The 21,352-nt window shown below is 39.3% G+C and overlaps 1 pseudogene; it reads left to right on the top strand.

The window, feature by feature from the left end:
* The first annotated feature begins 12,911 nt into the window (after positions 1-12,911).
* LOC116913167 lies at positions 12,912-18,807 on the top strand (annotated as a pseudogene).
* The last annotated feature ends 2,545 nt before the right edge of the window (positions 18,808-21,352 follow it).

Below are 21,352 nucleotides of genomic sequence, written 5' to 3'. Positions count from 1 at the left end.
AAGAAAGAAATTAAAGACTTTTTAGAATTTAATGAAAATGAAGGTACAACATACCCAAACTTATGGGACAAAATGAAAGCTGTGCTAAGAGGAAAACTCATAGCTCTGAGTGCCTGCAGAAAGAAACAGGAGAGAGCATATATCAGCAGCTTGACATCACACCTAAAAGCTCTAGAACAAAAAGAAGCAAATACACCCAGGAGGAGTAGAAGGCAGGAAATAATCAAACTCAGAGCTGAAATCAACCAAGTAGAAACAAAAAGGACCATAGAAAGAATCAACAGAACCAAAAGTTGGTTCTTTGAGAAAATCAACAAGATAGATAAACCTTTAGCCAGACTAATGAGAGGACACAGAGAGTGTGTCCAAATTAACAAAATCAGAAATGAAAAGGGATACATAACTAAAGAATCAGAGGAAATTCAAAAAATCATCAGATCCTACTATAAAGCCTATATTCAATAAAACTTGCCAATCTGCAGGAAATGGACAATTTCCTAGACAGATACCAGGTACCAAAGTTAAATGAGGAACAGATAAACCGTTTAAACAACCCCATAAATCCTGAAGAAATAGAAGCAGTCATTAAAGGTCTCCCAACCAAAAAGAGCCCAGGTCTGGACGGGTTCAGTGCAGAATACTATCAGACCTTCATAGAAGACCTCATACCAATACTATCCAAATTATTCCACAAAATTGAAACAGATGGAGCACTACCGAATTCCTTCTATGAAGCCACAATTACTCTTATACCTAAACCATACAAAGACCCAACAAAGAAAGAGAACTTCAGACCAATTTCCCTTATGAATATCAACGCAAAAATACTCAATAAAATTTTGGCAAACCGAATCCAAGAGCACATCAAAAGAATCATCCACCATGATCAAGTAGGCTTCATCCCAGGAATGCAGGGATGGTTTAATATATGGAAAACCATCAATTTAATCCACTATATAAACAAACTGAAAGAACAAAACCACATGATCATTTCATTAGATGCTGAGAAAGCATTTGACAAAATTCAACACCCCTTCATGATAAAAGTCCTGGAAAGAATAGGAATTCAAGGCCCATACCTAAACATAGTAAAAGCCATAAACCTCAAACCAGTAGCTAACATTAAATTGAATCGAGAGAAATTTGAAGCAATCCCACTAAAATCAGGGACTAGGAAAGGCTGCCCACTCTCTCCCTACTTATTCAATATAGTTCTTGAAGTTCTAGCCAGAGCAATCAGACAACAAAAGGAGGTCAAGGGGATACAGATTGGAAAAGAAGAAGTCAAAATATCACTATTTGCAGATGATATGATAGTATATTTAAGTGATCCCAAAAGTTCCACCAGAGAACTACTAAAGCTGATAAACAAATTCAGCAAAGTGGCTGGGTACAAAATTAACTCAAATAAATCAGTAGCCTTCCTCTACACAAAAGAGAAACAAGCCGAGAAAGAAATTAAGGAAACGGAACCCTTCATAATAGTCCCAAATAATATGAAATACCTCAGTGTGACTTTAACCAAGCAAGTGAAAGATCTGTATGATAAGAACTTCAAGCCTCAGAAGAAAGAAATTGAAGAAGATCTCAGAAGATGGAAAGATCTCCCATGCTCATAGATTGGCAGGATTAATATAGTAAATATGGTCATTTTACTAAAAGCGATCTACAGATTCAATGCAATCCCCATCAAAATACCAATCCAATTCTTCAGAGAGTAAGACAGAACAATTTGCAAATTCATCTGGAATAACAAAAAACCCAGGATAGCTAAAACTATCCTCAACAATAAAAGGACTTCTGGGGGAATCACTATCCCTGAACTCAAGCAATATTACAGAGCAATAGTGATAAAAACTGCATGGTACTGGTACAGAGACAGACAGATATACCAGTGGAATAGAACTGAAGACTCAGAAATGAACCTACACACTTATGGTCACTTGATTTTTGACAAAGAATCCAAAACCATCCAATGGAAAAAAGATAGCATGTTCAGCAAATGGTGCTGGTTCAACTGGAGGTCAGCATGTAGAAGAATGTAGATCGATCCATGCTTATCACCCTGTACAAAGCTTAAGTCCAAGTGGATCAAGGACCTCCTCATCAAACCAGACACACTCAAACTAATAGAAGAAAAAGTGGGGAAGAATCTCGAACACATGGGCACTGGAGAATATTTCCTGAGTAAAACACCAATGGCTTGTGCTCTAAGATCAAGAATTGACAAATGGGATCTCATAAAACTGCAAAGCTTCTGTAAGGCAAAGGACACTGTTGTTAGGACAAAACAGCAACCAACAGATTGGGAAAAGATCTTTACCAATCCTACAAGTGATAGAGGGCTTGTATCCAAAATATACAAAGAACTCAAGAAGTTAGACTGCAGGGAGACAAATAACTCTATTAAAAAATGGGGTTCAGAGCTAAACAAAGAATTCACAGCTGAGGAATGCCGAATGGCTGAGAAACACCTAAAGAAATGTTCAACATCTTTAGTCATAAGGGAAATGCAAATCAAAGCAACCCTGAGATTTCACCTCACACCAGTGAGAATGGCTAAGATCAAATACTCAGGTGACAGCAAATGCTGGAGAGGATGTGGAGAAAGAGGAACAGTCCTCCATTTTTGATCATATTGTAGACTGGTACAACCATTCTGGAAATCAGTCTTAAGGTTCCTCAGAAAATTAGACATTGAACTACCTGAGGACCCAGCTATACCTCTCTTAGGCATATACCTAAAAGATGCCCCAACATATAACAAAGACACATACTCCACTATGTTCATAGCAGCCTTATTTATAATAGGCAGAAGGTGGAAAGAACCCAGATGCCCTTCAACAGAGGAATGGATACAGAAAATGTGGTACATCTACACAATTGACTATTACTCAGCTATCAAAAACTATGACTTTATGAAATTCATAGGCAAATGTATGGAACTGGAAAATATCATCCTGAGTGAGGTAGCCCAATCACAGAAAAACACACATGGTATGCATTCATTGATAAGTGGCTATTAGCCCAAATGCTTGAATTACCCAGAGGCATAGAACTCATGAAACTCAAGATGGATGACCAAAATGTGAATGCTTCACTCCTTCTTTAAAAGGGGAACAAGAATACCCTTGGGAGGGAATAGGGAGGCAAAGTTTAGAACAGAGGCAGGAGGAACACCCATTCAGAGCCTGCCCCACATGTGGCCCATACATATACAGCCACCCAATTAGATAAGATGGATGAAGCAAAGAAGTGCAGGCAGGCCCGACAGGAACCGGATGTAGATCTCTCCTAAGAGACACAGCCAGAATACAGCAAGTACAGAGGCGAATTCCAGCAGCAAACCACTGAACTGAGAATAGGACCCCCGTTGAAGGAATCAGAGAAAGAACTGGATGAGCTTGAAGGTGCTCGAGGCCCCATATGTACAACAATGCCAAGCAACCAGAGCTTCCAGGGACTAAGCCACTACCTAAAGACTATACATGGCCTGACCCTGGACTCTGACCTCATAGGTAACAATGAATATCCTAGTAAGAGCACCAGTGGAAGGGGAAGCCCTGGGTCCTGCTAAGACTGAACCCCCAGTGAACTAGACTGTTGGGGGTAGGGCGGCAATGGGGGGAGGGTGGGGAGGGGAACACCCATATAGAAGGGGAGGGGGAGGGGGTAGGGGGATGTTGGCCCGGAAACCGGGAAAGGGAATAACACTCGAAATATAAATAAGAAATACCCACTTTAATAATGATGAAAAAACAAACATTTTAAAACTGTTTTAAGGAAATAGTGTGGTGCAGGGTGAGAGCAGACAGAAGGAACATGTTGAACAGTAGATACAGGCTTACAGAATAAAGAAAGACAGCCTTGCAATTTTTGAGGAAAGGATGGACATCTTAGGAAATGGCTTCATGAATGGTTTGTAAATGGAGAGTAACAGGCCTTTACAACCTTGTTCATGCATATTGTACATGAGTTATTAAGACTGAACCATGGGAAGTACAACTCTGAATGAAAAGAGTTGGGAGAATGTCTTTGTGCCTTGTCTTTGTGTAAAACTTTTAGAATAAAGCCCCCAAGCAGACAAGTAGACAGTGAAGTAAATATCAGAACAGGGGAAATGGTGGGGTTTTTTTTATGTTAATAAAGTGAACTGTGGAGATGCTTAGCCAAGGTCTAATAAGTACTATAAGGTTTCTTCAAAATTTGTAATTGATCAGTGTATTTGCAGCTAGGATATTAAGAACATTAGAAACCCTATGAAAGAAAAGAAAGCAAGCAAGTGATAACATGTGCAATGTAAGAATTTTAGGAGGGGAAACTAAAATGACATTTATGAAAAATGTTCACATTGAACTAGAAATTAGGAAAAGCAAATACAACTGGCTGTTGGATTCTTCTGACATTCTCATTTTCAGAAGTTATTATGTTGGATAATAACAAATAGTGATAGAAATAGCACTAAGAGGAGCCATCATGTGGCTGGTGGGCCAGCAATTCATGCATCCTATGTAGCTATATAGTTAATGAAATTTGGAATATGATGTCCTAGCATATGCTATCTTTCTGCAGGGTTAAGATTCTAGAAAAATTCTCACATGCATGTAGAAAAGACATTTGAAAAGCTACTCAATCTTATATTTTGTGATTGCAAGAATTGAAGTGCTATCAATGGAGGAAAATAAAAATAAATGAAAGATTTTGTCTTTCCAGAGGACATGCAGCTTCTGGTTAAACAGACTGAGTGACTGCAATTACTGACATGGACAGAGTTCACACAGGTTTGGAATCAGTGACAATACAGAATCATTTATGAAAAATCAAATAATTCCCCGGAAAAGTAATCATATATTTTTAAGAAGAACATACTTGAAAATAAATTCATGGAAGGTATCTTGGAAAGATGTGCACTCAAACCCAGAGAGGATGTTTACAGTCAGAAGCATAATAGCAGGATGGAGGAGAAGGAAGAAAACAAAGAGAAGGAGAATGAGGAGGAGGAAGAGCAGGAAGAGGAGGAGGAAAACCAAGAGAAGGAGGAGAAGGAAAAGGGGGAAAAGAGGAGGAGGAAGAGGAGGAGGAAGAGGAGGAAGGGGCGCAGGAGAGGAACGATTGCAGCTTTGTGCAGCTTAATGATAGTTTTCTGTGAACTAAAACTAACAGGAGGAACCCACACGGCCCTCTTGAATAAAGAGCAGCTTTCTCAGTAGCAGGCAGGAGCAGGGCTGGTTGTGCATGCTTTAAAAGAATGAGAGGTAACACGTGTTGGTTCTAGAATGTGATCGAGGCATAAATGTACTGTAGGTAAGTAGACCTGTAGGAGCCATTTATGGAAACTACATCTATAGCTTTAGAATATAGATGTAGAATAAGATTTGAATAAACCTGGCTTTATTAAATGGTCAGTTGGAGTAATGAGTTTTGCTTGCTACTGTGTTTATAGCTCAGATTTTGATATGGGGAAAGAACAGATCTTTCTGTCAACTGTTCTCCACAGTATCCTTGGTTACGTTTGGAGGCACAGTATTGCTTCATGAAATATTTCCTATTTTCTTCAATACTGTGGAGAATTGAAAAGTCATGCCATGAACAACCAGGTCTCTGATGTCACCCTTGTCAATTTGACACAAGCCAAAAAAACCGAATGTAAATTGTGGCTCCATTTTGCTTTGGGACTTCTGACTCAGGTTTCTCCCTGAGGATTGAAGTTTTGTCATACCCAGGAGACCCTCAGAGTTGATTGGTTCTGCATCCCTGCAAATCGACACCTTCTGTGGTCTTCTACTCTGGGTCACTAATTACTGAAATTAAACACAAACCTAAGGCCTTCTCTATTTTTTTAAATTCAATATTTGACTCAATCAACTTAAAATTGTTTTAATACAGTATTTGTATCAAAAATTCATTTGGACAGTTCCTTAGAGAATATATTTAGGGTTCTAGCCTGTTGTAACATTTCAAATATAATCTGAGTCTTACCAGTTTGAGAACAGTATTAAAACATTTCATGTATTATTGATTTCTTTCTTTAATTGAGAATAGATATGTTTCTATACAATATATACTGATAATGATTTACTTCCCTCTAAGTGCTCTTAGTTCTACACTCTTTCTGTCCCTTTTAAAGAACATTCAGACATTTAAGGGAATATAATTAATATAACATAATATGATATAATATAATATTTAATATAACAAAACCAAACTGAAATAGAAAAAACAAGTAGAGGAGAAAGAGCCCAAGAAAAAGCCCAAGAAGCAGATAGAGATGCAGAGACCCACTTATCCCCAGACCCAGGTTTCCCATAAGAATTAGTAACCAAAATACATACACAAAAACCTATAGAGTAAACAAAATAAATAAAATAAAAATAGAAAGTACCTTACATGACATTATGAAATAGGGAACCTCCAAACACGCCATTGAACTCTTTGCGTGGCCATCTACTGCTGGGCATGCAGCCTACTCCTAAGAATAACTTCTTTCTCCAGTGCAGAGCCCCTTGGAGACAACTAAATTTTCACTGGCAAGAGGTTATCAGTTGAGATAGCTTTTAGGCTAGGGATGGGCACATGTGCCCACTTCTCCTGTCAGCTCTAGGACCTCATCTGATACAGAACCATGTAGTTCCTCTGCGTGCTGCCCCAGTCTCTGTGAGTTCATGTGAGCATTGGTCTTACTATGCTTAGAAGGGCTTATTTCCTTGGCATCTTCCATCCTCTCTGGCTTATTTTATATTCTTTCTGCCTCCTCTTCTTCAGGGTTCCCTAAACCTCAAGGGACAGTATTTAATGGGGACTCCCCATTTAAGACTGAGTGCTCTAAAGTCTCTCGCTCTCCACATAGTGTCTGGCTGTGGGTCTCTGTTTGCTCCCATCCCCTGCAGGAGGAAGCTTCTCTGAGGATGGCGAGCAAGGCTCTATTTTATAAGTATAGAGGAGTATCACTAGTAGTCATTTTACTGTCTTGTGTAGTGCAGAACACTAATATTTGGTTTCCCCTAGGTCCTTTGGCTATCTAGTCTCAGGTCTTGGTCAGCCAACAATGACCGGTATGGGCTCTACCTCACAGTGTGGGCCTTCAGGCTAATTAGGTATTAGTTGATTACTCTCACAAGCTTGTGCCTCCATTGTACTTGAATATTGCAGGCAGGACTCCAAGTGCATAAAGGGTTTATGGCTGGGTTGGTGTTTATGTTTCTTCTTTATTATTATGCTGAGTACCTTCTGGTGTAAAGAACACTAGAGCTGAGGGATGAAGGCTCTGTATAGACACTAGCTCACTTCTCCATGTTCAGCCAGTTGTGTAGGCATTGTCTTCAGCCATGGAGCCTTGCTGAAAGTTTGTAGAGAGCAACCTATAGTCTTGGCAACAGCCTGGGTGGTTTGTTGCCCATGAGACAACAACTCAATTAGACATAACCGATTCCTGATACTGGAATGTTTTGATTTAGAGAAAAGAGATGTCCAGTTGGGGCTGTGTCTCCCTGTCACTTGGTGATTTTATTTAGATCACCTTTAAAAATGTATTTTAAGAGACTCCTACAGTATTAGGTTTCCATACCAAACATATGGCCCTTAATTTTAGCTGCCTCTCCTCATATTCCTTGCCTCATTCTCTCCTACTCCTCCCTCGATCATCCAGTTTCTCACCTCCACCCGTGATCTGTCCGTAACCATCTATTCATTTCCCCTTCCTAGGGAGACCTATCCATTCTCTGCTAGCTCCTTACTTTATACATAACCTCTGTGTGAGTCAGCTTATCAAAGACTCAACAGCTAACATCCACATATAAGCAAATACATGCTGTATTTGTCTTTCTGAGTCTCGGTTATCTCGCTCATCATGCTTTTTCTAGTTCTATCCATTTATCTGTGAAGATAATTATTTCATGTTTAGAAAAAAATTGAGTAATATCCCATTATGTAAACGTACCACATTTTCTTTGTTTACTGATTTATTGAGGGACATCTAGGTTGTTTCCAATTTCTGGCTCTTATGGATAAAGCATCAATAAACATGGTTCAGCAACTCTCTGTGGTGAAGTGAAGGGACCCTTTGCGCGTATGCCGAAGAATTGTATAGCTAGATCTTGAGGTATAGTTCCATCTTCCTCAGGAACCACCACACTGTTTCCTGTAGTAGCCGGCTGTACAAGTTTACACTCCTATCAGCAATAGGATGAGTGTTCAAATCCTCTACTGCACATCCTTGCCTACATGAGCTGTTACTTGTTTAGCCAATCTGACAGGAGTAGGATGAAATCTCAAAGTAGTTTCGACTTACATTTCCCTAATGGCTAAGGATGTTGAACATTCTTTTTAAGTGGTTCTCATCCATCTGAGCTTCCTCTTGAGAGAATTCCATTTATAGTAGTTCCCCTTTTTAAATTGGGCTATTTTTTTGATATCCAGTTTTTATGAGTTCTTTATATATTTTAAATATTAGCCCTCTACTGAACATGGTAAAACTCCTTTCCCATTTGGTAGGCTGATGCTTTATTGGGCTGATAACATCCATTGTAGCGTTGACGTGTTTTGGTTTCATGGTTTAGTTTTTGGCTCTTAGTGCCTGTACTAACAGTGTTCTGTTCAGAAAATATTTTCCTGTGCTGATGAATTCACCCACTTTCTCTTCTATCTGTATTGTTTAAAAAATTTTTTTTACATTGATCTATTTGGAGTCAAATTTTATGCAGAATGATAAGCATAGATCTATTTGAATTCTTCTATGCACAGCCACCTTGTATGACCAGTACCATTTGTTGAAGATGCTGTCTTTTTACCAGTGTGTATTTTTGGCTTCTTTTTCAAAACTTTGGTGTCCATAGGTGTGTTTATTTATGTATGAGTGTTCAATTCAATTCAGTTCCATTGATTGATATGTCTGTTTTTGTGCCAGTAGCATGCTGTTTTAATTACTATAGCTTTGCAGTACAATTGGAGGTCAGGGATGGTGATACCCCACAATTCTTTTTTTATTCAGGATTGTTTTAGCCATCCCTGACATTTTTGTGTGTGTTTCCAGATAAGGCTGAAATTTTCCTTTCAAGATCTATAAAGAACTGTGTCAGAATTTGAATGGGTATTGCACTGAATCTGGTAGAAATAGCCATTTTTACTATATTAATCCTGCAGGTCCATGAGCATAGGAAATCTTTCCATCAAATGATATCTTCTTCACTTTATTTCTTCACTGTCTTACAATTTTTATCACACAAATCTTTCACCTATTTGGTTAGAGCTAAATTCTGCTTTGAATTAGCAACTGTCAACTTGAAGAGTAACTAATGTTCTTGTTAATTGTCCCCCAACAAAAGGGAAGTTATTTCTAAGGTTTCCTATTCTCTGTATATACAATGGGCTCTAATGGTATTTAACAAGTTGCTTTTGAATTACCAGATTTTAACATAATGGAAATATCAGTTTCAGATCTATGACTATTACTAATAAGCATATTGAAAGTCAAAATCTGTGACAAGTAGAAAAACAGATCATCTGGTTGTGGGCAATAAACACTTCGATAAGTAAATCCTTGAGAGGGAGCAAGGGATCCCCTGAGCTTGGAAGGACTAATGTGCTCTTGTAAGTGAGACAGAGACAATCAAGCAGAGGGGCATGAATGCTGAAGAGTCCAGAAGATGTCTGTAAAACTTCTCACCAGGAAATGAGTCTGTAATCTGACTTAGTGCTAACTAAATAAAGCTTAATGGTACTACAAACCTCTGAAGTCTGCATGTTTTAGTTCATGAACTTGTGTGTGGAGGGTATATACAGGTAGGTATTTGTATATACTTATATATAGACAAAATCTATATATGTATGTGCACGTATATATGCCCCAATCAAAATACTTTAGTGATGTGTAACTCTTCACTTCACACCTTCACTCTGATTATTAGAAATACAAGCTCATGTTTTTTTTAAATCAGTGTCACAGTGGGGAAATAAAAGAATAAAGAAGGTGGCTTCACACAAGAGTGTGTGACGGACAGCTGTGCAAGGGTCACAACTGTGTGTGTCTATATATGAGTGTGTGTGTGTGTGTGTGTGTGTGTCTGAGTGAAGTAACCTTAATTGGGACAGTCCTTGTGAAGAAGGTGGATAAAAAAATGTTAACAAAATTTACCCATCAGCTACTTCATCTTCTGTTTGTTTTGCCACCTGTCTGCTAGGAGGTGGGGGTGTATTAAAGTCTGGATTATCTGCTCTTAATTACTTATTCTCCTTTATAGAAATAATATTCATTCCTAGATTTTCCCATGTGACTTTGCTGATCATCATTTGAGTTAGGTAGTGTTTACTGACTGCTCTACCCACCTGTGCTAGCTAGACACACACACACACACACACACACACACACACACACACTGTTTTCATGTATAAAATTAATATAAAATTATAAGTTATATTTCTTTGTGGAAGTAGGCAGAGATAGGGAGAAATGGCTTAATGCCATTTTGTAGTCATTGGCAGGGAATGCCTGCTGCTCAAGCCCATGCTAGTGTTGCATGTTCTAGATCTTCCTTGGTTGGGTGAGGCCATATGTCTTGTTCTGGCAAATGCATTGAGAGTAGAAATCAAGGCCATCATGAGATTCTCCAAAGACTATCTGTCTCCTTGTCATGGAGATCAAGGATTGAAGATGAGCAGGAGCAGAAACTCACTACTGCCCTGAGTGGGTTAGTGATATGAGGTAATCATACATCTCCAGTAAGTTACAGAGTTCTTTCATGTTCATAGGTCGAGTTATAGCAATGGCTGCTGCTACTTCCTGATTACAGGAATGTGCTTGACAGAACTTCTGGCACCACAGCAAGTAGTAAAAATAATGTAGTTATTAAAATGAAGAATATCATTATGATTCCATTAGGCATAGTCTCCAAATATCTTTTGTTTCAGTGTCTTATCACAAATGAGAAAGAAGTAGAAAGGAAGCAATAAAAATGCATGGGTATCTGTGGAATTTGAGTTTTCTGTTTTACAGTCATTAATTTCTGGTTGAGATGAATAAGCATGCAGGCAGATCAATCCTGCACATTTAATTATCTTAGAAAAGTCTGAACATTGAGACAAATAATTGATTTGCATGAAAAGTATAATCAAAACCTTAATTATAAATATATGTCATTCATTGTCTATTGTTGATACCTATGATTATTTTTACCTGGTATATGTCTGAATTATAACTCTGGATAACACAGTGACCACTCAAAGTCTGTTATAAAGATAATAAAAGAGAAGATGGGAAAACACCCTATTAGGTTTCTCCAGATGACATTTACATTTGCTTTGTGACCTCCATAAGTCAGTCATAAGAACCACTGAAGAGTCCTTGGAGGATAGCTCAGGGGTAGAGTGATTATTAGACGAGCAGGAGGTCCTGCATTAAGATGCCCATATCCATGTAGAAAGCAGAGTGTGGGAGCCTGTGTGTGTAATCCCTGTGCTGGGAAGTGGACACATGAGGATTTGCTAGCCAATTAGTGTAGAAAATTCTGTAGTGTCAGGTCAACCAATGATAGACCCTGTCTCAAAACTTAAGATGGAAAATGGTGAAAAAGATACCAGCCATTGACCAATCACTCCATAGGTCTGTGCACAGAAACATGAACCCACACACATGTACACACACACACAAACACACACACACACACATATGCACACACACATGCGCACATGTTTGCTGACAGAAATGAACAAAAAGTCTTCATATTTTGAAGTAGCTTTTACATCTGCAAAATGCTGTAATATATGGGACTCTACATTTTAAGATTTAGTAGGTTTAAATACTTTTTTCATATTTGTCTCTTCTCTTTAAGATAAAGATCCCCATGAAGACTACCATAGTGTAGCTATCAAGTAAAAACTAAAAATCAATGCATCATCATCATCATCATCACCATCATCATCATCATCATCATCATCATCATCATCTAGGGTTCGGTTTCTACTTCAATCTGACCTGTTGTTTCTCTGATACCTTACATACCTTATCTTCTCTAGCTGCAAACCCTATCCAGGACTGTGTCATATTCAATTTCCATGTCTTTTTAATCTTCTTTAACCTATAATATTTTTGCAGCCTTTCTGTATCCTTTGTTGTGTTTATACTTTTGAAAAATACAGGCCAACCTGGGTGTAGTATTTTATTGTAGTTGGATTCTGGATATGTGTCTCTTGGACATATTCAACAAAAGAGATGCATATCTTTTGCAAACTGTCACTTGAAGGTATTTAATACCCCTCTTTGGTGCTGTTAATTATAGTTACCCAGTGAAGGTTTTCACAATTCTCCATTGGTAGTTACTGTTTTTTCCTCTTACAAATAATAAGTCATTTATAAAGAAGACCCGAAGACTATTTAATCAGACCAACAAACACACATGAGTAATTTTGGGGCAAGGGATTAATTTATATTTTTTTCCTTGCTGAATCCAATGTCACTAGGGACTGGGCCTTCAAGAATAGGATGCTCGAGGATAGCCTTGCCTGACAGCAATGGGAGAGAAGTCCTTTGGTCCTGAGGAGGTTTGATGCCCCAGTATAGGGGAATGCTGAGGTGATGGGGTGGGAGTGGGTGGGTAGGGAGCACCTTCATACAGGCAAAGGGGAGGGCAGATGTAGGATGAGGGGTTGGTGGAGGGGTAACTGGGAAGTGGGATATCATTTGAGATGTAAGCAAATGTAATGATTAATAAAAAAGAATAGGCTTTTCAATATGCAGACCCACAAAGAGAATTGGAAGCTAGATCAAAAACCAATGCTTGGGCGAACCTCAACAAGAAGCATGGATCACTCGGAACGCAAGGAGAAACGACTTCTCTACAGATCATAATGCCTCACTCCTGATCTCAAATCCACCGAAAGGAAAAAATGCCAGATGATTTACCTTTCTTTTTCTGGTAAAAATGATCAGTTCCTTGAAAGAAGACACAAGCAAGCAGACAAATTCAGTCCAGGACCTGAAAAGTAAAGTCAGCAACATAGCGGAAAGAGCCTTCAAAAGGGTAAAAAATATCCCAGCAAAATGAAAATAAAAACATAGTTTAACTACCATGGGGATACAGCCGAGGCAGTCCTCACAGGAAGCTGTGTTAGCATAGGCAAATCAGAGAGATCTCAAATAAATAACTCACGGATACAGTAAAATATTAAAAAAAAACACACAGCAGAAATCCAAACCCCAAAGCAGCACATGGCAAGAAATAATAAAAATCAGATAGAAATTAATGATATCGAGAGTAAAAAAATAAAACAAAGCAAATGCATTGACCTAGACTTATTTTAAAAGAAATAAGATTGGCAACACCCTGTGCACACAAGAGAAAATACACAAATTAATAAAGTTATAGATAAAAATGAAGAAGGATAACAGATTTCACTGAAATCCTGAGGGTAATAAGAGAGTACTTTGAAAACTTACTGTTTAAATGCTGAAAATTCTAGAAAAAATTGCTGAATCCTTAGACACATATGACTCCAAATTGGGTAGGAAGATAACACTAACAAAACCATGTCCAATAACAAACATCTGTGTTGGGAGAGTGAGCAGAGACCTCCTAACAAATAGAGCCTGTGAATGAGTGGTGGAGTGTGCGGGGGTGGGGTCTTCAGCTCTGAGTGCCACCAATGTTTCAGAGAGGACATGCCACTAATGTTCTTGAACTCTTCTGAAGAATAGAATGGAAAGGAACATCACCAAATTCCTTTTTTACGTCACTGTCTGGTTTTTGTTTTGTTTTGTTTTTAATGCTTTCTGAGTTTCACATAGTCCAAGCCAGTTTCTAACTGGCCATATAGATGAGGATAATAATGTTTTTAATATGCTATTTCTTTTTAAAATTTGCATATGGACTACTTTGATCACATCCACCCCAACTCTTCTCAGACACCCCTCCCCCTCCCTGTCCTCTTCCACTTCATTTCCTCTTTTTTAAAAATTAAAATATAATTACATCACTTCCCCCATTCCCATTTTTCTCACCAAATTTTCCCATGTAGATTCCCTCCATCCTGCGCACCGTGCCACCCTTTCCCTCTCAAACAAATGGCCTCTTTTTGTTGATCATTGATATATATGCATAAACTAATAAACTGATTCCATTTACTATGGCGTGTGTGTAAATTATTTCAGAGATGACCACTTTATACTGGATGATCATTTGGGAGAATCATCCTTGGGAGAGGATAATTCTTTCTTTCCCAGCAGCCATTCTCCCTCATCCCCCCAAGACATTTTCTCCCAGTAGATGTCCCAGGACTCTGATCTTACAATCTTCCCATCCTCTTCTACAGTATTCCCTGAGCTTAGCTGTGGATAGTTTGTTGCACATGAATCACAAGGGGACAAACACCTCATGGGCAGTGTTCTCTAAATTCTGACCTGATGAGGTTTTCCAATGGTGTCTGCTACAATGATGAGGGATAAGAGCTATTCTTGCTTGTATACATAGGATAAATACTAGAATGCATAGGACAAGGACAATTTTGAATCCTGACCTCTCTTGCTTCCATCTCCCATGTACTATTATTACATGTGTGATCCTCATGCTTGATCATTATCAAACTCATTCTATGAAACTATTGCATTGATACCAAAACCTGATAAGGATACAACAAAAATATCAACCCCTCAAGGATTATAGATGTAAAAATTCTCAACAAATAATTGCAAGTCAAATTCAAGAACAAAGTAAGATTCTATGCTGGGACCAGGTTGTTTCCTTTCGGGATGCAAGGTTTGTTCATCATGTGTAACTCTGTAAGTGTACCTCAGCATTCAAATATATTTAAGGATAGGGATAAATTGAATATTTAAATTGAGGCAAAAACAGCCTTCAACAGTATTTAATATTTCTTTATGGTATAACATCAAAGAAATTATGAAGAAACATACTTCAACCTAATAAAAACTGTGTAAAATTAACCTATACTCCACATTATATTAAATAGGGAAAACAACATTTTCTTCAAAATCTGGAAGGAATTAAGGATTCCCTCTCTCTTTACTCTCAATTGATATGATGTTTGAAGTCTTAATGATAACATTAAGAAGAGAAAAAAATAAAAGGAACACACATACACACACACACACACACACACACACACACACACACACACAAAGTCAACTTTTTCTTAATCACAACAATCCTGTACTTAAACCCTAAAGACTTCAATGGAAAACTCTTACAACCAAGAAACATATAAATCAAAATTTAGGATACCAGACCAAAATACAAAAATCAGAAGGTTTTTTTAATTGTAATAATGATAAACTTGCCAAGAAACAAATCAAGAAAATTTCCCTTTACAATAGCTTAAGAATAAATAAAATACCAAGGAATAAACCTAGTAGGGCCGGTCCTTCCACAGAAATAACTTCCAAACAATAAAGCAAGAAAAAAAGAAAGAGAAGAAGGCAGTAGAAGATGGAAAGACCTTCCATGCCCATGGAATGGGAAAATTAATATTATGGAAATGGCCATATTGATGAAAGAGCTACAGGTTCAATGCAATCCCAATCACAGACACAATGATAGTCTTCATGTACTAGAAAAAGTCTAAAGTCATATGGAAGCATGAAAGACCCTGAGTGGCAAAGGCAATCCTTCACAGAAAGAACAGTGCTGGTATATTAAAAACCTGACCTCAAATTATATTACAGAGCATGCTAACAAAAGCAGTGTGGCACTGGTACAGAAAGAGAGAAATGGGAATAGAGCTCAGATGACTGAATCCACTAAATACTTAAGGAAGTCATCAAAGACATATATTGGTAAAAGATGGCCATTCTAGGAAATGTTGCTGGGCAAACTTAATAACATTGGGCAGAAAGAGCTGGATCCATAAGTTTCACCCTGTGCAAAGGGGATGAAAGGCCCCAGTTTAACACTTGAAACTTTGACAGTGCTAAGGAAAACAGGAAGAATGCACCCACACAGGCGGGTATGCAGCTTGGTCTTCATTCTGGTCCCCAACCACCAGAGCTGGGCTGTCCCTGAACCCTTTGCCTGTCTGTGGACCCCATTACCCAAACTGAGCCACCTTGTGTGGCATCTGGAAGAGAGTATGCCCAGTCCTACAGTGACTTGAAGTAAAGGGGTTGGGGTGCGTGGCAGGGGAGGTTGGGGTGTTAGGGGATGGTGATAACCAGAGGGAGCTTCCCCTTCTCAGAGATCTTTCCCTCACACAGATATTCCTCCACTCTCTCAGAAGGGGCCAGGGAATGAGGGAGGATCTGCTTGAGGGTACGCAGGAAAGATATGGGGGGCTGATATTGGGATTTAAAGTGAATAAAAGAAAATGTGATACATGTATACAATGAACTATTTCACTCAGCTATAAAGTTAATTGAAATTGTGACATTTGCAAGAAAATGGATGGGCCTGGAAATCACTATTTTAAATAAAATGAGTAGTGTGCTCTCTTATAGGTTGGAACTTAGAGTTAAAATTAAATATGTGTGTTTGGGTATATGCTCACATTGGAAAGGTGATCATGAGGAAGGAAGATACCCTGTAGAAGGGATAAAGGGATACTGGGGCATACATGACACAACCGTGTAAATGTGCATCCAGGAAATATCTGGAGGGAGGGAGGAAACCAACCAGTGGTGGGCAGGGAGCTTGGAGGAGGACCTTGAGTATGGGGAAACAAATTAGAACAAAGTATAATGACATGTGTGTGGAAATTCCATACAGAAATCCATCATTTTGTATGATAGCTCCAAGAATTAATAATGGAAGAGACCATGTACATAACTTAGTGTACCCAATGTTTCAACTCAAATTTAACATCCACTACCATCATCATCGCTGATCAACCTTAATGGTAACCCAGGTCCTACTCTGTGTACTTATGCATGTACATGTGTTGTCATATTCATATTATTTTTACTCTCTTTCTGTATGTCAGTTTGGGAACATAGGTTCATATCTTATCCAGTGAAGAGTAATCTAAGACTGGTACCTATTTTAATGTTCAAGCTATCCCAACTTGTCCAGTTGGAGCTCCTTCATGCTAGTGCCTGTGTCTTTTACAGGCCCCATGTGTGATTATGTCAGGAAGAGGGATGGTAACCTTTTCTTACTTTGGTGAACAGCAAGATAGTATAGCTCATATTATACCTGTTTTTCCCCAGGCCCGGATTTTCGCCTCCCAAATCTAAGGTGACTGAGTTAAATGTCAGGAAGTATGGCAAGATAACTGTATTTTAAACTGAAATCTCCCAAGTGGTTCCAGTGTTCAGGTAGCTATACAAAGCACTGGGCTATTTGATAAGAATGTTTAGAAAAGGTCTCAGCATGTTAACGATCAGGTTTCATGACCCTGTCATGGATAATTGATTCCTTCAGGGCTCAGTTTTACAATTTCAGAGGAACAGTGTGACAACCAATTATCCTACAGAAATGTCACACTGCTCACTGGTTAGATTGTGACAAGGCGCCTTTTCCTTTAGCAACTTCCTTCTGGATGGTTTTAATTCTGTCTTAATAACACAACTTACATTTAGGCACCTATTATCTCTTTTCTCTGTTCTATCCTCCTGATTTATAATTCCACAGCAGAAGAGACTTAAGAGTGTGTGATAAACTATCAGATGATGGAAGGGGATCTGTTCAGTCAACAGAGAGCTACTGAACACCCACTATGTACAAGGACCTACTATGTACTTGGGGTGAGGGATACAACATAGACAAAGCACCCCTGCTCCTACTTCCTTATAGTTACTAGTTAATGTTTTAAGACAACATTAAGTCCCAGTACTTGGCAAATGGTAGCAGAAATTCAGCCTGATCTATATAGTTCTAGTCCAATCAGGTGTCATGCTGAAACCCTCTTTCAAAAGAACAATAGACAAATAAATATAAAAAAGAGCTCACTTATGCGAGCACACACATACACATATTCTCTCTCTTCTCTCTAATATATATTACTAGAATATATATAATGTATATGTACATATAGAGATGATGCATGTATGTAAGTATATATGTGTATATACACTATAAACCATACCTGTTTCCCAGAGGCCAGGATCTGGAGCCTTCGGAGGTTGTCACTGCAATCCCAACATCCCAAATGAGCCACAGGTGTTTTGCATCAGAATGAATTTCAACAAGTAGAAGAATGATAGTTCTTTGAGGACATTTGAGTGTTCATGTTATCAAAGACAATCCACTTTGCACAGCCAACCCCAAGTTCCTCATGGTGATGATGAAAGCCTGTGCAGGGGCTTTGTGGTGTCTGGTGTGTAGGCACACATAGGACCTGTCTAGACATTGGCTGGTGTCCCATAATGATGAAGTCATACCCAGTGTCTCAGAGGTTGGACAGGTGCCAGAGAATGGGCTGACCTCCTGTCTGACAGAGCTGGTAATGGTGTTCAAAGGACACACCATGCATATGTGCATAACCACTTGGTATCCCACAGCCCACAATATGCTGCTCAGTGCAAGTTATGACAATGTGGTGCTTGTCTGGAGCACGGGTGGGTGGATATCTTGTGCCTGACCCATCTATTATGTCAGCTGGAATCATAACAGCATTGCTAATGCTCAGTTTGCAAAGACAAAAGTATATACATCATTGCCTGGTGGCAGAGCAAGAGAAGACTCATGAGGGGGCCAGTCCCATATACACCATGTTTCTAGTGGGTAGCAAGTATTCACCACAAGTTTCTGGCTCATAAGCTAATGGCAAGTGGCACTCTGGGGCCTAGAAAAACTTGAGGAGCCCATGTGGCTACAGGAGCTAAATTCAATCAATGGAGTCTGCTGCTGTTGTTCTATGACCCAGACATAAGTGTGGTTGGTTTGCAGCAAGGTTGACTCCAGATGAAATCATAGATGAGCCATGCTATGCTCATTCCCTGGAACGCATTCAGCAGAGGGGTTTGAGCACCTAAGGAACCTCTTAGGAACACCTAAGAAGGGCCTAGAGGTCAGCAAGGGAGAAACTACCCATTTCTACATGTACATGAGCACAAGCGTGGACCACATCATGACTGCAACAAGAGAGCCTGACTTCTTCTAGGATGGTCTGTATCCTGACACATTTGGGGCTGAGTCAGCATTGAAGCAGAGGATTGGATAAGCGGACTGGATGCCTATCCCACCCTTATCTTATTACGGGAAGCATATGTATCCAATAAACAATGGGATCTGAAGGCTGGTGGGCATAATGTACTACCCTACAGCTGGCCTGCCATCTCTAGGCACCCCGGAAGCTCCAGAGCTACTGCCATCACTGATGTTCCCAGTGGCTCCTTCACTGAGACCTGAGAGGCTGGGTGGGTGGAAGAGGAGATGAAGGAGCTGTGAGAGCTGTGGGTGCTGTTGTTGAAAAGAACTTCCTGAGATTATCAACTACCTGGGGGAGCAACTGAACAATGTGGAGAACAGGATACATGGGATCACCTGAGACGTGTTCTGGTCGCCACATTCTTCTCTTCCACCTCCTTCCTAACTAGCTTTGGCTGCTAGGAAATATAGGACCATTTGCAGCTCAGTACCTTTGGTGTAGATCATGGCCAGCTTGAGTCTCTCCTCACTGGGGGGCCTAGGTTAGAAGCACTACCTGCTTTTGAAAGTTTTTGTACAAAGGCAAACTCCTAAGTACTCTAAAGAACTATCTCTTCAACCTGTCTGGGCCACACTGTCTCTTCCCCAACAAAGCAGCAAAATGGGTCCTATATTCTCATTCCAAATTAAAAAAAACAAAACAAAACAAAACAACAACAACTGACAAAGAAGATGAGATATCAAGTAAATCTCTTCTGAGTACAAGATCATTAACTAGGAGTTAAAGGAAGAAGAACTGCTGAGCACACTGTAAGACCACAAAGGAGAGAGTCCCAACAGACAGTCTGTGCAAAGGTCCTGTGGTAAATGGAAGCATATTTTGTTATAACACTGCAGTATGACCACTGTCAGTGAAAAGCAGAGTGAAACACATGGAGAAAAAGTAAACAGAGATAAGGACATGTGAATGACTATAAAATATGCTAAAGATGCTAAAGATATTTGTCTTGTAAGCAATGTAAATGCATTGGGTGATTGCCATCCAGAGTGACATGATCTGATCTTAGTTTGGGAAAGTTTACTTCCCAAAAGTTATGCTAAAGAGCAGAGTGAAGGTAGCCAGAGATGCTAAGAACTGAATGAAAGCTGGAGTGTCCCAGCGGCAGGCACAGGTAAGATACACAGGAAAGGGACCTGAACTGTTTGGCGGATTAGTTACTGGAGCAAGGGAGAGGCAGGTGAGCAGGTGAGGTCTTGAGTCACAGGAAAAAACAGTGGTGGAAATGTCCCTGGCATGCAGTCCTCGGAGATGCAGGTTGCGGCAGATTACATGCTTACTCTTGGTGTGTGGGATCTGGGATATGACATCTGAGGAAGGGGCGTCAGTCATCTAGAGTTCAGGAAGAAATATATGATAGAAGGATTTGTTAAAGTCTGAGTTATTTGTAAGCTTAATGAGATCACTTTTTTGGATAAGAACAATCTATTAAGATAGTACAGAAAAAAAGATAGAAAACTGAGTATTTTTTCATTAAAATATATTTTATTGTGAAAAAATAAATAATATAAATCATGGCTACAGATTCGTTATTTTTAATATAATTTCTAATTGAAAATTTAAAGTTGAAAATTTAATAAATATTTCCACCTTTTTTCCCATCCTTATTAAATTGGGTATTTCTTATTTACATTTCAAATGTTATTCCCCTTCCTGGTCTCCATGCCAACATCCCCTTCCCACCTCCCCCTTCCCTTCTATATGGGTGTTCGCCTCCCTATCCTACCCCCATTACCACCCTCTCCCCACAAGAATCCTGCTCACTGGGGTTTCAGTCTTGGCAGGACCAAGGGCTTCCCCTTCCACTGGTGCTCTTACTAGGCTATTCATTGCTACCTATGAGGTTGGAGCCCAGGGTCAGTCCATGTACAATCTTTGGGTAGTGGCTTAGTCACTGGAAGCTCTGGTTGGTTGGCATTGTTCATATGGGGTCTCAAACCACTTCAAGCTCTTTCACCTTGTGCAAAGTTTAAGTCCAAGTGGATCAAGGACCTCCACATCAAACCAGATACACTCAAACTAATAGAAGAAAAAGTGAGGAAGAATCTTGAATACATGGGCACTAGAGAAAATTTCCTGAACAAAACACCAATGGCTTATGCTCTAAGATCAAGAATTGACAAATGGGATCTCATAGAACTACAAAGCTTCTGTAAGGCAAAGGACACTGTTGTTAGGACAAAACGGCAACCAACAGATTGGGAAAAGATCTTTACCAATCCTACAATTAATAGAGGGCTTATATCCAAAATATACAAAGAACTCACAA

The sequence above is a fragment of the Rattus rattus genome, chromosome 12, assembly GCF_011064425.1.
Source record: "Rattus rattus isolate New Zealand chromosome 12, Rrattus_CSIRO_v1, whole genome shotgun sequence".
Lineage (NCBI taxonomy): Eukaryota > Metazoa > Chordata > Mammalia > Rodentia > Muridae > Rattus > Rattus rattus.
This window is presented reverse-complemented; position numbering and strand designations above follow the sequence as displayed.